Genomic DNA, 12,086 nt, shown 5'->3' on the forward strand with positions numbered 1-12,086 from the left:
GAAACACACAGCTTCTCCCTGACATGGCTGCATCAACACTACTGCTGTTTCTGAAACCACGCCTTCTTTCTTTGCGTGCACGTTTGGGCGGCATTATGCTAATATTTCCACATAGTGACGTAGACATGGGGGGAGTGTTAGAACGAGCCGTTTTAGGTAGGTGTGGCTGACTCTTAACTTTTATAAAGAATATCTCTTTGGATTTGAGACTTTAGTCTTTGCAACTTTACAGATCTTCTTTATGCACCAAGAGCTTGTAACACTCCAAAGAGAAAGGAACAATTGAAATCGCATCATATGACCCCTTTAAATGGATTGTAAATACAACATGTATTTAGAGTGTATTTCTAATATTATGTATTTATTATTAAATATTTCAAATGTCTCCCAAATCAGAGGTTGAAAATGATTAATTAGCATGACTGAAAAACATAAACATTTTAAATTCATTTACAAAATCAGAATCAAGCATCCCTTCCTAATATTTTGCATACTGAAAGTTTGTTGTATTCACACACTCTCTGTTCTGGATATATATACCTAAATTGTTAGTTCCACGTTGCTTTTCCTGAACAAGTTACAATGATCTTGTACGGTTAGCTGTGCAAAATAGAGCTCCTGCTGATCAGTGGCGCACAAACACGGAAAACCGCTTCATAATGGAGCTCGTCCACCTTTCAGCACAGGCCTGCATCTCCTCAAACACACGGCTTAATGAAGCTACGGAGAAAACAGCAGCCACATGCATCTGGAGACTGATCTTATTTGTGCAAATACAAACCGATCACCCAGGGACTGAATGAGACTTAATCTGTAATTGCTAAAGATTCACATACAGCAAGTCAGTAATACAGACTGAAGCTCTGGATTTACTGTCATTTCTAATAATTGTTTAAGTATAAATCTAACAGCATTTATTGTGGTTTATGCTTAAAGGAATAATTCACCCAAAAGTGAAAATTTGCTGAAAATGTGCTCACCCTCAAGCCATCCAAGATGTAGATGACTTTGTTTCTTCATCAGATTTGTAGAAATGTAGCATTGCATCAGTGTCTCAGCAATGGATGCTCTGCAGTGAATGGGTGCCGTCAGAATGAGAGTCCAAACAGCTGATAAAAACATCACAATAATCCACAAGTAATCCACAGCACTCCAGTCCAGCAGTTAACATATGGAGAAGACAAAAGCTGCGTGTTTGTAAAAAGCAAAACCATCATTAAAATACAAGTCCATAATTCATAACCCAGTAAAAAAAAAGTCCATCTTCTGTTGTCTCTCACATCAAAATACCCCCATATATTTGTTTAGAGCTGTTTTGGATGGTTTTGGCTCATAAACAGTGCTTGATCTCTGCAGATTTCTCTCCTGATTCAGACCAGACCACTTTTTCACTTGAGGAAGCATTATTTATGGATTATGGATTTTCACCGGAAGCGATGGTCTGAAGTTAAAAACGTCTTGCTGGATTTTTTTCAGCTTTTGTCTTCTCCAGATGTTAACTGATGGACTGGAGCGGTGTGGATTACTTGTGGATTATTGTGATGCTTCTGTTTGGACTCTCATTCTGACGGAACCCATTCACTGCAGAGCATCCATTCCTGAGCAAGTGATGGAATGCTGCATTTCTCCAAATCTGATGAAGAAACAAACTCATCCTAATCTTGCATGGAACAAGAAAAAATTAAGTTTGCCAGTAGAGCAAGAAAAATTATTTATTATCTGGCGCTATTTTGCTTCTCTCGCAAATGTTTTGATGCTTTAACTGTAAAACAGGACTGATTGTGAGCGTCTGTGTGTCTGTCAGGTGTTCGTCCCCTGTGGTTCCTGTCGAAGTCTTCAGCTCCTGAGACACTCTTCACACGTCTGTCAGCCGCAGCTCCTTGATGAGCTCTGTGTTCTTCAGGGAGACGGGCTGCTAAAAGCTTTAAACACCAACATCTCACCCTGATCCCACAGAAATCAAAGCGAGCAAATCTCTCCTGCCGAAACGCAGTGGATGTGAAGGAAGGAAGAGCGAGACTGTAACTGATCAAAGCAGAGTTAATCACAACATGAGCATGTGTGTTCATAACAGTTTATGATCATATGCAGATATTACAACAGCAAACAAATCTGCCTTGACTGAACAAATTAATCAAAATGGATTTATAGCGTTTTGGAACCAAACTCTTCATATGTATATATATGAAGAGTTTGGTTCCAAAACGCTATAAATCCATTTTGATTAATTTGAGTAAAAATGTGGTTTCTTTACCAAGAAATTGGCAAGATGAAAACCACTATTTTCTGTTTCAAACTTTCACATAGCATCTTTAGGTTATAATAAAATGCAATAAATCCATTGAATCAATATAAGTTATTTTTACATTCAATCAGTCATCGCTCCCAAAATGAATTCAACGGGTAATCTTGTTAATGCTATAAATTAATTACAACAATAAAAGAAAATTTCAACAACAACCATATCACATTAAACCACAGAAATTCCAAAACGACATTTCCCTTACATTCAACTTCCAAAAGTGCATTCATCTTTGCCATGTTACATTCATTTAGTTGACTAGTGCTGTATTAACAAAAACATTAATGGCATAAATAAAAACACTTACACTGACAAGCTACGCAATATCGCATTCATAATCGAATGAGACTCATCTGCGATTATGAACGCGATATTGCAGTGATCTACGGCTCTGTGTATTAAATGCCGCTCCATCTGAAAGCACGTGATGGAGATTTACTATTAATCACAGAACCGGCTTTACTGACGAGATGCGCATGACAATCACATCTCATTACTGTCTAGAGTGCGTGGAATGGTGCGCTGTGATTGGTTGAGCAGATATATCGCATTCTGCAGAAAAGGGAGACTGGCGTTTGTCGCGGTTTGGAAAAAAAGGGAGAAAACATGACAGAATAACTCGGCGGATATCGCATTTTGCATAAAATTAAAAATGGACTTTTCAATACCGACCAGATACAATACTGATTTTGGCGGAAACTCAATAAAAATAAAAAAAAAGGCGTTTATCGCGTTTTGGAACCAAACTCTTCATATATATCAGTCTAGTATCAGTCTAATCTAGTACTCGTATCAGTAAAGTAATGCAGCAATAAACTAAAGAAACGATTAATATGTGCGTAAGTCTGCTTAAAAAAATTACACATTCGAACACGATCGGAATGTACGTGCATTGAGAGACATGTTCACATTCTTAGTCTTTTTAACACGGTAAAATTGTGCGTCTTTACATGGACTAAAGAAACGCGGCAAAAACTGACGCCTTAACAAGGCCAGAATGTGCTTGTCTACGCCGTCTACATGGTCAAATTTTACATATTCTGTTTAAAGACGTTTGGCCCCGTCTGCCTTCCATATGGTCATTCCCTGTAGTAATATTTATTATTAAAAAGCATATATATACACTTAATTTCACACGTTCCTTTTAAAGGGTTTTGGCCCCGTCCGCCTTCAATATGGTCATTTCAGAAAGATGTGTGATTCACTCTGAGGGTTGAGAGAATAAAATACAGTGTTTAACCCTGTAGTAATATTTATTATAAAGCATGTATATACTTAATTTCAAACGTTCTTTTTAAATGATTTTGGTCCCATCCACCTTCCATATGACCAGCAGGAGCCAGTGATGGTGTCACTGTGACCTCCTGACCTCATCTGCCACGTGTTTCCATGGCAGCAGTAAACAAAGACTAGAGAAATGGGAAGGAGACGAGCGGATGGAGATGCATGACCTTTGACAGACGGACTCTTGGGAGAAACACACCCGTGAGACGCACTCAACTCAAACTCTGTCAGGAGTGATGATGGTCATTTTCCTCATACGCTTATGGATATCTCATCACGGGCTCTTTCTTTCGGACATCCCTGTATTGTTAATGCTGTTTGAGAGGTTTCATCGGTCTCCGCAGAGGCGGATGGGTTGAGAGGTTGTTGGCGTCGGTAAATCCTCATGTGCCCTTTGAAGTGAACGTCAGGGGAGATTTATGCTGTTAACACTTTGTCTCTATGTGAGAATGAATAATAATGTCAAACACAGAGCTGGTTAGTCATCGGCAGACGTGGAGACAGGAGAATATTTACAGCTCACTTATAGATATATATTTATATATATTATTTAAACATTTAATAATGCATTATTTTCTTATTTTTCCCCTAATATATAATTTTCATTTAATTTTGCAATTTATTTATTTATAATTTTTTTTATTTTGTCTTATATATTTTAATTTTTTTAATGTTTTAATTTCATTTAATTAATTTATTTAAACATTTATTTATACTATTTGTTTATTTGTTACATTTAGTTTTACAAGACTATTTTCACCCACCGTCTGTGAAATTGTCTGTATAATTGATGTGTTTATTACTCTGTTGATGTATTTATTTTTAAAACAGGAAGTGTGAGCGGGACATATCAAGGGAACATCTCTTTTTAGCCAATAGCCCTACGTTTAAGAAAGAAACATGGTCTGTGATTCACCTTTGTGAAGTAGATGTACTATAATGTCCATCTGCTAGCGTTTCCATCTCGACTACTCCAGTCTGTTCCTCTGATCCAGTCTAACATCACATTCATCTGAGTGCACAGCGCTAACAGGGCCGTTTACTGAAGCCGTCAATCACAGCGCCTGTCTAACCAATCATCTTTCACCTTCAGCCCGCTCATCCCGCCCCCTCAAGGACTGTGTTCTGTTATTGACAGGTAATCTCCGTTAGAGAGATCTACTGTCTGTGCGGGACGACATGTTATGAAAGGACAGTGCTGTATTATCTGAGTCTGACAAAACTCATTATAATCCAACATGATGCATCCGAGAACCACAACAACATGGCCAGGTCATGTCATAAAAAAATAACACAAGTATAAATGTAAGAAATCATATTTTGGGAACCTTAAGATTTTATGCATTGTGAAATTATTTTTGCTAATTTGCATAACGTTTTACCTTAACATTTTTTGCTATGTCTCATTATTGTAATACAGTACTTTGTTACAAAATAAATTGCTGTACTACAATGATTTTGATTTAAATCAGCACATAAATTAAATGTAGTACTTAAGATACTATAATGATGTATAAATACTGTACAATTTAAATGATATAATCTCTTTTTGCATTTCAATAACGAAAATAATTTTTCATTTATATTTTATTTTATATATAAAAAAGTTGTTCTACTAATAATCTAATGATTATCAATATTCTCCTGTTTTGCATTTCAGTAATCTTTTTTTATTTATTTTTTTATTTAAATTTAATTTATTTTGTATTATTTACAAAAATGTATTTCCATTTGATTTTGCTTGTATTTTATTTTATAAAAAGGTTGTCCTATAATGCTTTTTAATCAGCATAAATTAAATGATGCACAAGAGATACTATAATGATATATAAATACTGTACTATTTAAATAATAAATAATAAAAACATTTACTTTTTTTTTTTACATTTCAGTAATCAGAATTATTTTCATTTTATTTTTCATTCTATTAGTTTATTTTACTGTTTTTGCAAACAATACAATACAAACAATACAAACAATATGCAAACAATATTTAAAATAAACATTTAAATTAGTATTATTTTCATTATTTCTTTCTATATATATATATATACTGTATATTCTTCATTTTTAAATTAATTAATTAAATTAATTAATTATTTTATGTTGTGTTCTTTGCAAAATGTAATGGGTTTATTTTCATTAAGCCAAAAAAATAAAATAAAAAAATCTTATTTTCCATTTGATTTTGGGGTGAAAATGAGCCACAGATGATTTTGACAGGTTTGGGAATGTTTGACAGACTTCAGTATGAGTGTGTGTTTGTCTGAAGTCTGTTGTTGTCTTTGCTGTTCTCTCTGCGATATATAAAGCTCACTGTGTCTTAATAAATTCTCATATTGTCTCCTCACAGCGGATCCGATCCGGGAGGTTATACATCTCTGATGGGAGTCACAGTCACAGCAGGACACGGCTGACATTTCACCCTCATCTCAGGCTTTAGAAGGTACATGAGGCTGGACTTTATTGTGAATAACCACAACACAAGTGTCATAGTGACTGTTTACAATATATACAGTGGGTACGGAAACTATTCAGACCCCCTTAAATTTTTCACTCTTTGTTATATTGCAGCCATTTGCTAAAATCATTTAAGTTAATTTTTTTTCCTCATTAATGTACACACAGCACCCCATATTGACAGAAAAACACAGAATTGTTGACATTTTTGCAGATTTATTAAAAAAGAAAAACTGAAATATCAAATGGTCCTAAGTATTCAGACCCTTTACTCTGTCAATATGGGGTGCTGTGTGTACATTAATGAGGAAAAAAAATTAACTTAAATGATTTTAGCAAATGGCTGCAATATAACAAAGAGTGAAAAATTTAAGGGGGTCTGAATACTTTCCGTACCCACTGTATATCACACCTTGGGTGTCTGAATTGATTAAATATAGATAATAAATCCAGTCAGGAAAAGCTACTGAAAAGATTTTTAAATGTTATATACTCAATCAGAAAATGTATGCACAAAATAAATACATACAAATAAATTAAATTGAAATAAAATATGCATAAAAATTATATTATATATATATATATATATATATATATTTTAAACTATATATATATATATATAGATTTAACAAATGAATAAAAATAATTAAATAAACGAATAAGTATAACTAAATTAAAAATAATATAAATTAAATAAATCAATTAAATTAATGAATTAAAAACAAAATAAAATAAGATAGGCTTTACTTTCACTGGGCAATAAATAATTTCTCATTACTTTCCAATTGATTCTGGGGGAGATATATGATCCACACATGTTCTTGACAAGTTTGGGAGATTCACTTCTTATGCATTAATCTTGAACGACTGGAAAGGTCGTGGAAAAGTGTGGGAACCTTGAAATCTCTTGCCATTTGTGTGCAACATGCATCAGACGGGTCTGAGGTTCAGGGTGACGTCACTTTCCCAGGCTGTAATTCAGTTTTCTTCTCATATGATTATCTTTCTCGCTGATGATGAAGAGAGCTGTTTGAAAAGAGCAGCAGAGAGTCTCACACCACTGCAATTACTACAGCGACATTAGTCCACTGCTAATTAAGATCATGAGCCATTCATCCTCATTTAGACTAAATTTACTGCCAGGAAAATCTGCTAATTACTGTCATTACTCATCTGTCCGGAGGAGTTCAGATCACACATATGTGTGCGGCACATATGGAGAGTCACAGTCACTGACATTATTACACAGCAATTTAACACACCAATGAATCAATCACATGACTGAAAGGATTTTTCTGTTTTGAAACTTTTGTCAGGTTTTTCCTCATCAGTTTATTTCTAGCTCGATGTGTGTTTGGTCAGATAAGTTTAAAACCACAGCCTACATATATAGAAAGATCCCATTAATATTAAATAATTTAATTAATTTAATAATTTATGCATTTAGCAGACGCTTTTATCCAAAGCGACTTACAGTGCATTCAGGCTATACATTTTTTACAAGTATATTTTAAATAAAACTGCATTCTTTTTTACAAATTCAAATTACATAATCTGGTAGATCAGTTTTACGTTTTAAAGGGGTCATATGATGCGATTTCATTTTTTCCTTTCTCTTTGGAGTGTTGTTTACATTTATGATAAGTGACTGTTTCAGGTTCAGATTTCAAAAAGTAAAATACTTGAAAAAAGTCTACACAAAAAGCTTTGTGAAGCTTCGAAACTTTTGCGAATCTTTTGTTTCGAAACGGTGGTTCGTATCAAACTGCCAAAGTCACGTGATTTCAGTAAACTAGGCTTCATTACGTCATAACTGTTTCGAAACGTTTCGAAATTTCAATGGTTTTCCATTGGGGGACGATCTCTGTAAACCCGTGAATCATGCGAGTTCACTGAGATCGCCCCCCAGTGGCAAACCATTGAACCAGCGGCTATGGTTTTTACCTAATCTCGGATCAGTTTCATCAATTTGTAGACCTTTTTAACAAGGCATTTGTGTAATTAAAAGGATGAGAAGTAGTTAATAGTCTCTTTCTGGCCTATATATACAAGCTCTCCATAAAACAAAACAAGCCCTGCAAATTAATATAAAATATTTCAAAAGCCATATATACAGACACTTCATATTTAATGGTATTTTATCATTTTTATGGCATTTAATGTATTAAACTTTCAATAAAACATTTGCAATGGGGTTTTAAAAGCTGTTTTTATGCATGTTTTAGCCTGAGTTTTTGTTGCATTTACACACTTTTGACCAGCAGGCGTCACTAGCATGTGGTGTTTCAAGCGCTTCGAAACGGTGAATCATTTTGCGAAGCAATTGGTTCAATTGATTCGAAGCTTCGAAAACGTTCGTTTCTCCCATCACTATCAAAAATCAAGTCACAAGCGAGATGAAAACAGTGTAAGCAATTTACTGGAAAAAAAACAAGGCAACAAGGCAAACGTTTCAATGCCAAGCTAACAATGTTGGAACTAGGAGCCATCTTGATTTAAAGTGCCCCTATTATGGATTTTTAAAAAATTACCTTTCATGCAGTGTGTTACACAGCTCTAAGTGAATGAAAACATCCTGCCAAGTTTTAAATTTGAAAGTGCACCGTGTATAAAGTTATTGTCTCTCAAAAGAAAGAGTCGACTGAATCATTGAAATGAGTCGTTTTTAAAACGAATCCCAAGCATATTGCCCGCCCACTTGTTGGTCTTTTCGAATTGGTCTGAAATGCAAATTCATTCTTTGCCACTAGGTGCCACTTTTGGAGCGGTAAAAATAGCGGTTTCCCCGGTAACGCTGTACACAAAGCAGCACTGCGCTCACAAACGCTGATTTATCAGCCAATACAGGCAAAATGAATCGGAATTGGCAAAATGAATACAGAAAAATAAATCGTTGAGCGAATCGTTTGGGAGTCATTGAGCAAATAAGGTAAAAATAAATGCATATTATAAGACAATTAAAGTGTTTTTTGACCTTGCATGCATGTCAACCTGTTGTTGGGGACTCCCAAAACCAAAATATGAACCTTTCATAACCCATAATAGGGGCACTTTAAGGAATCACATGATGATTTAGGAGATCACATGATCAATCAGAACCAATCAATCAGAATCAAGCACTGATCCAAAAAAAACCACCACAATAGATCAATATGCTAAAAAAAAGCAGTTAATCGACATATTAAATTACACAAAATCAAAATATAAAGAAAAAAGGTTCAGATTTCATGCAGCTTTAATACAGACTGCATCAGCAGTGATTCCTTCTTAGTGAATTCCCTTTGGAAAGTGTTTTTAACAGACGATCTTCCGCTCAATTAGTTTGGAAAGTGGTAGAACAAACTGTCAGCGTCAGTGGTTTTTCTGGATATTCAGTTTTTTCCCAGAGCAGGATGTTCTCCGGGTTTTCTTATCTCGGCTCGCCAGCGCTGGAGTGTGTCCTGCTCTATCGCAGATTGCATAAATATCTTTGACATTCATCCAGCCTCTCGTCTGGTGTCCGAGCTTCTCTCCATGAGAACTGATGTCCTCTAGAATTCAATTTCCTCCGCTGTGATCTGGTTTTATCAGGGTAATAACTGTTCCCAGGCCTGTGCTAATGAAACCTGTCAGTCCTGCAGGACACGTGTGCGTGATTGAGGGTGACCAGACGCCCGCCGCTGCATCCCGACATACCTGAGCGCTGCTCGCGCGTCTGCTCCCGATCAATCTGTCAGCGCAATAATCCCGGACCGATGAACAACATCAGCGCAGTCTGACACACTGTAGTCTGGGATCCTCTGCGCAGCTGTGCCACAGTATATGAAGGTCAAATGAACGACACGAGAGACGTCTGGCTATTTTTCTTAAGGTTAAACAAGCGAGCTGAAGAACCAGCAAGGGAAGAGCTTTAAATGAGCAGTTCAGCCAAAAATTAAACAGTCTGTCAACCTGTATAACTTTATTTTATCTGTGAGACACAATGTTAGGTAGAGGGTTCTGAACAGGTTCTGTCTAAAGAGAAAGAAAGTCATACAGGTTTGTGTTGAAGTGCATTTTCATTACAGGATAAAAAATAAAAAAGCGCATTGCAACTTTTTTGTCGCAGTTCTGATCTTTTATGTCTTGCTATTCTGCCTTTAAAGGGTTAGTTCACCCAAAAATGAAAATTAGCCCATGAATTACTCACCCTCAAGTCATCCTAGGTGTACATGACTTTCTTCTTTCAGACGAATCCAGTCGGAGTTATATAAAAAATTGTCTTTGACCTGTCAAGCTGTTTAATGCCACTCAGCGGGTGTTGCAGTGAATCAGTCCAAAAGAAGTTAAATAAAAAGCGCCCATCCATAAAAAAAGTGTCTCACACGGCTCCGGGGGGTGAACAAAGGCCTCCTGTAGCGAATCGATGCGTTTTTGTAAGAAAAATATCCATATTCAAAATGTAATAATCACTTTAATGTAGCTTGCTCTCACTGTTGTACACGGAAGCAGCTCCGGGAGCATGACGTATGAGTTCAGCTAGTAATTCAAACTTTACATCTCACAATTTGGACTTCACGTCTCACAATTCTGAGTTCATGTTTTGCAATTCAGACTTTACATCTCGCAATCCAGCCTTTATATCTCGGAATTTGGACTTTTCACAATTCTTAGTATCTTGCAATTCTGACTTTACATTTCGCAATTCTGAGTTTACGTCTCACATTTCAGGCTTTGTTTCACAGTTCTAAATTTACATCTCGCAATTTGGACTTTGTCTCAATTCTGACTTTACATCTTGTGTTTCGGACTTTACATCTCACAATTCTGACTTTACAACTCACGATTTTTTACTCTATGTCTTGCAATTGTGAGTTTACGTCTCACATTTCGGAGTGTAGATCTCAAAATTCTGAGAAAAAAAGGTAAAAAAGTATGATATATAAACTGAGAATTCAGACGTTTTTACATCTCACAACTCTGACTTTTTTGTTTTTGCCATTAAATAAAAAATAAAAAAGGTAATTTTGACTTTTTATCTCACAAATTCTTGCAATTGCGAGTTTATATCTTGTAATTTGCATCTTGCAATTCTTAGTTTATATCTCACAATTCTTCTTTGTATATTCTTTTTTTCTCAGAATTGCAAGGGGAAAAGTCTGAATTGTGAGATAAAAAGTTGCAATTATCTTTTGTATCATGTGGTTTAAGCAGGCCTCCATGGGTTTGAAACAACATAAGGTTGAGTAAATGGTGATAGAATGATAATTTTTGGCTTATTTATTCCTTTAAATCTTGGAAAAGACAATGCATCAGTTCTCCTTAAGGAAATGAGAAGGCTAAGTCTTGTAGACTCTGAGAAGCATTATGAACCCTCTCTACTTTCATTAGTTTAACCCCCTGTAGGAGTTCATTGGCAGGTCAGATTTGGACAGGCTTTCGCTCTCATAAGCCTCATTGAAAAAGCAATATGTTCTGAGTCAGGGTGATGATTCAAAGAGAGCCGTGCGAGAGCCTCGTATGTTCTGGTTTGAGGGATCTTCTCTAATAAGATGAAGTGACTCTGACACTGAACAGCAAAACAGACTGTCAGTCTTCAGAGACGGAGATCCAGGACAATCATGAACTTATGAACCATTTTCTCCTTCACTTTGAGTAATCATTATCATATTTAAGAAGAACATCAAACATCACAACTACTTTTTTAAAGCATGAATGTAAAACAAAACCGTAGAAATATTTATATAATTTATTATTGTTTTTTTCATATAATTTTTTTTTTTATTCAGCAATGATGCATTAATTTAATAAAAAACAACAGTTTATATTTTAAATAAATGTTCTTTTTAAAAATAATAAATAAAAATAAAAATATTGTGCAGCACAACTGTTTTCAACATTGATAATAATCAGAAATGTTTCTTGAGCAGCAAATCAGTATATTAGAATGATTTCTGAAGGATCATGTCGCACTGAAGACTGGAGTAATGATGCTGAAAATACAGCTGCGCATCACAGAAATAAATTACAGTTTAACACATATTCATATAGAAAACAGCTGTTTTACATTGTAATAATATTT

At 35.3% G+C, this 12,086-nt stretch overlaps 1 long non-coding RNA gene across 2 annotated transcripts; it reads left to right on the forward strand.

Annotated features, from left to right (window-relative positions):
- Window positions 1-4,423: 4,423 nt before the first annotated feature.
- Window positions 4,424-10,107, forward strand: LOC107748426 (uncharacterized). 2 transcript variants are annotated; one of them, XR_001640934.1, is made up of 3 exons: window positions 4,424-4,724; window positions 5,940-6,032; window positions 9,659-10,107. It is a non-coding gene; the product is annotated as an uncharacterized LOC107748426 (long non-coding RNA). The 2 variants fall into 2 exon arrangements; XR_001640935.1 differs by having other exon boundaries at window positions 9,667-10,107.
- The last annotated feature ends 1,979 nt before the right edge of the window (window positions 10,108-12,086 follow it).

The sequence above is a fragment of the Sinocyclocheilus rhinocerous genome, unplaced genomic scaffold (assembly GCF_001515625.1).
Source record: "Sinocyclocheilus rhinocerous isolate Xijiao unplaced genomic scaffold, SAMN03320098_v1.1 scaffold522, whole genome shotgun sequence".
NCBI classification, from domain to species: domain Eukaryota; kingdom Metazoa; phylum Chordata; class Actinopteri; order Cypriniformes; family Cyprinidae; genus Sinocyclocheilus; species Sinocyclocheilus rhinocerous.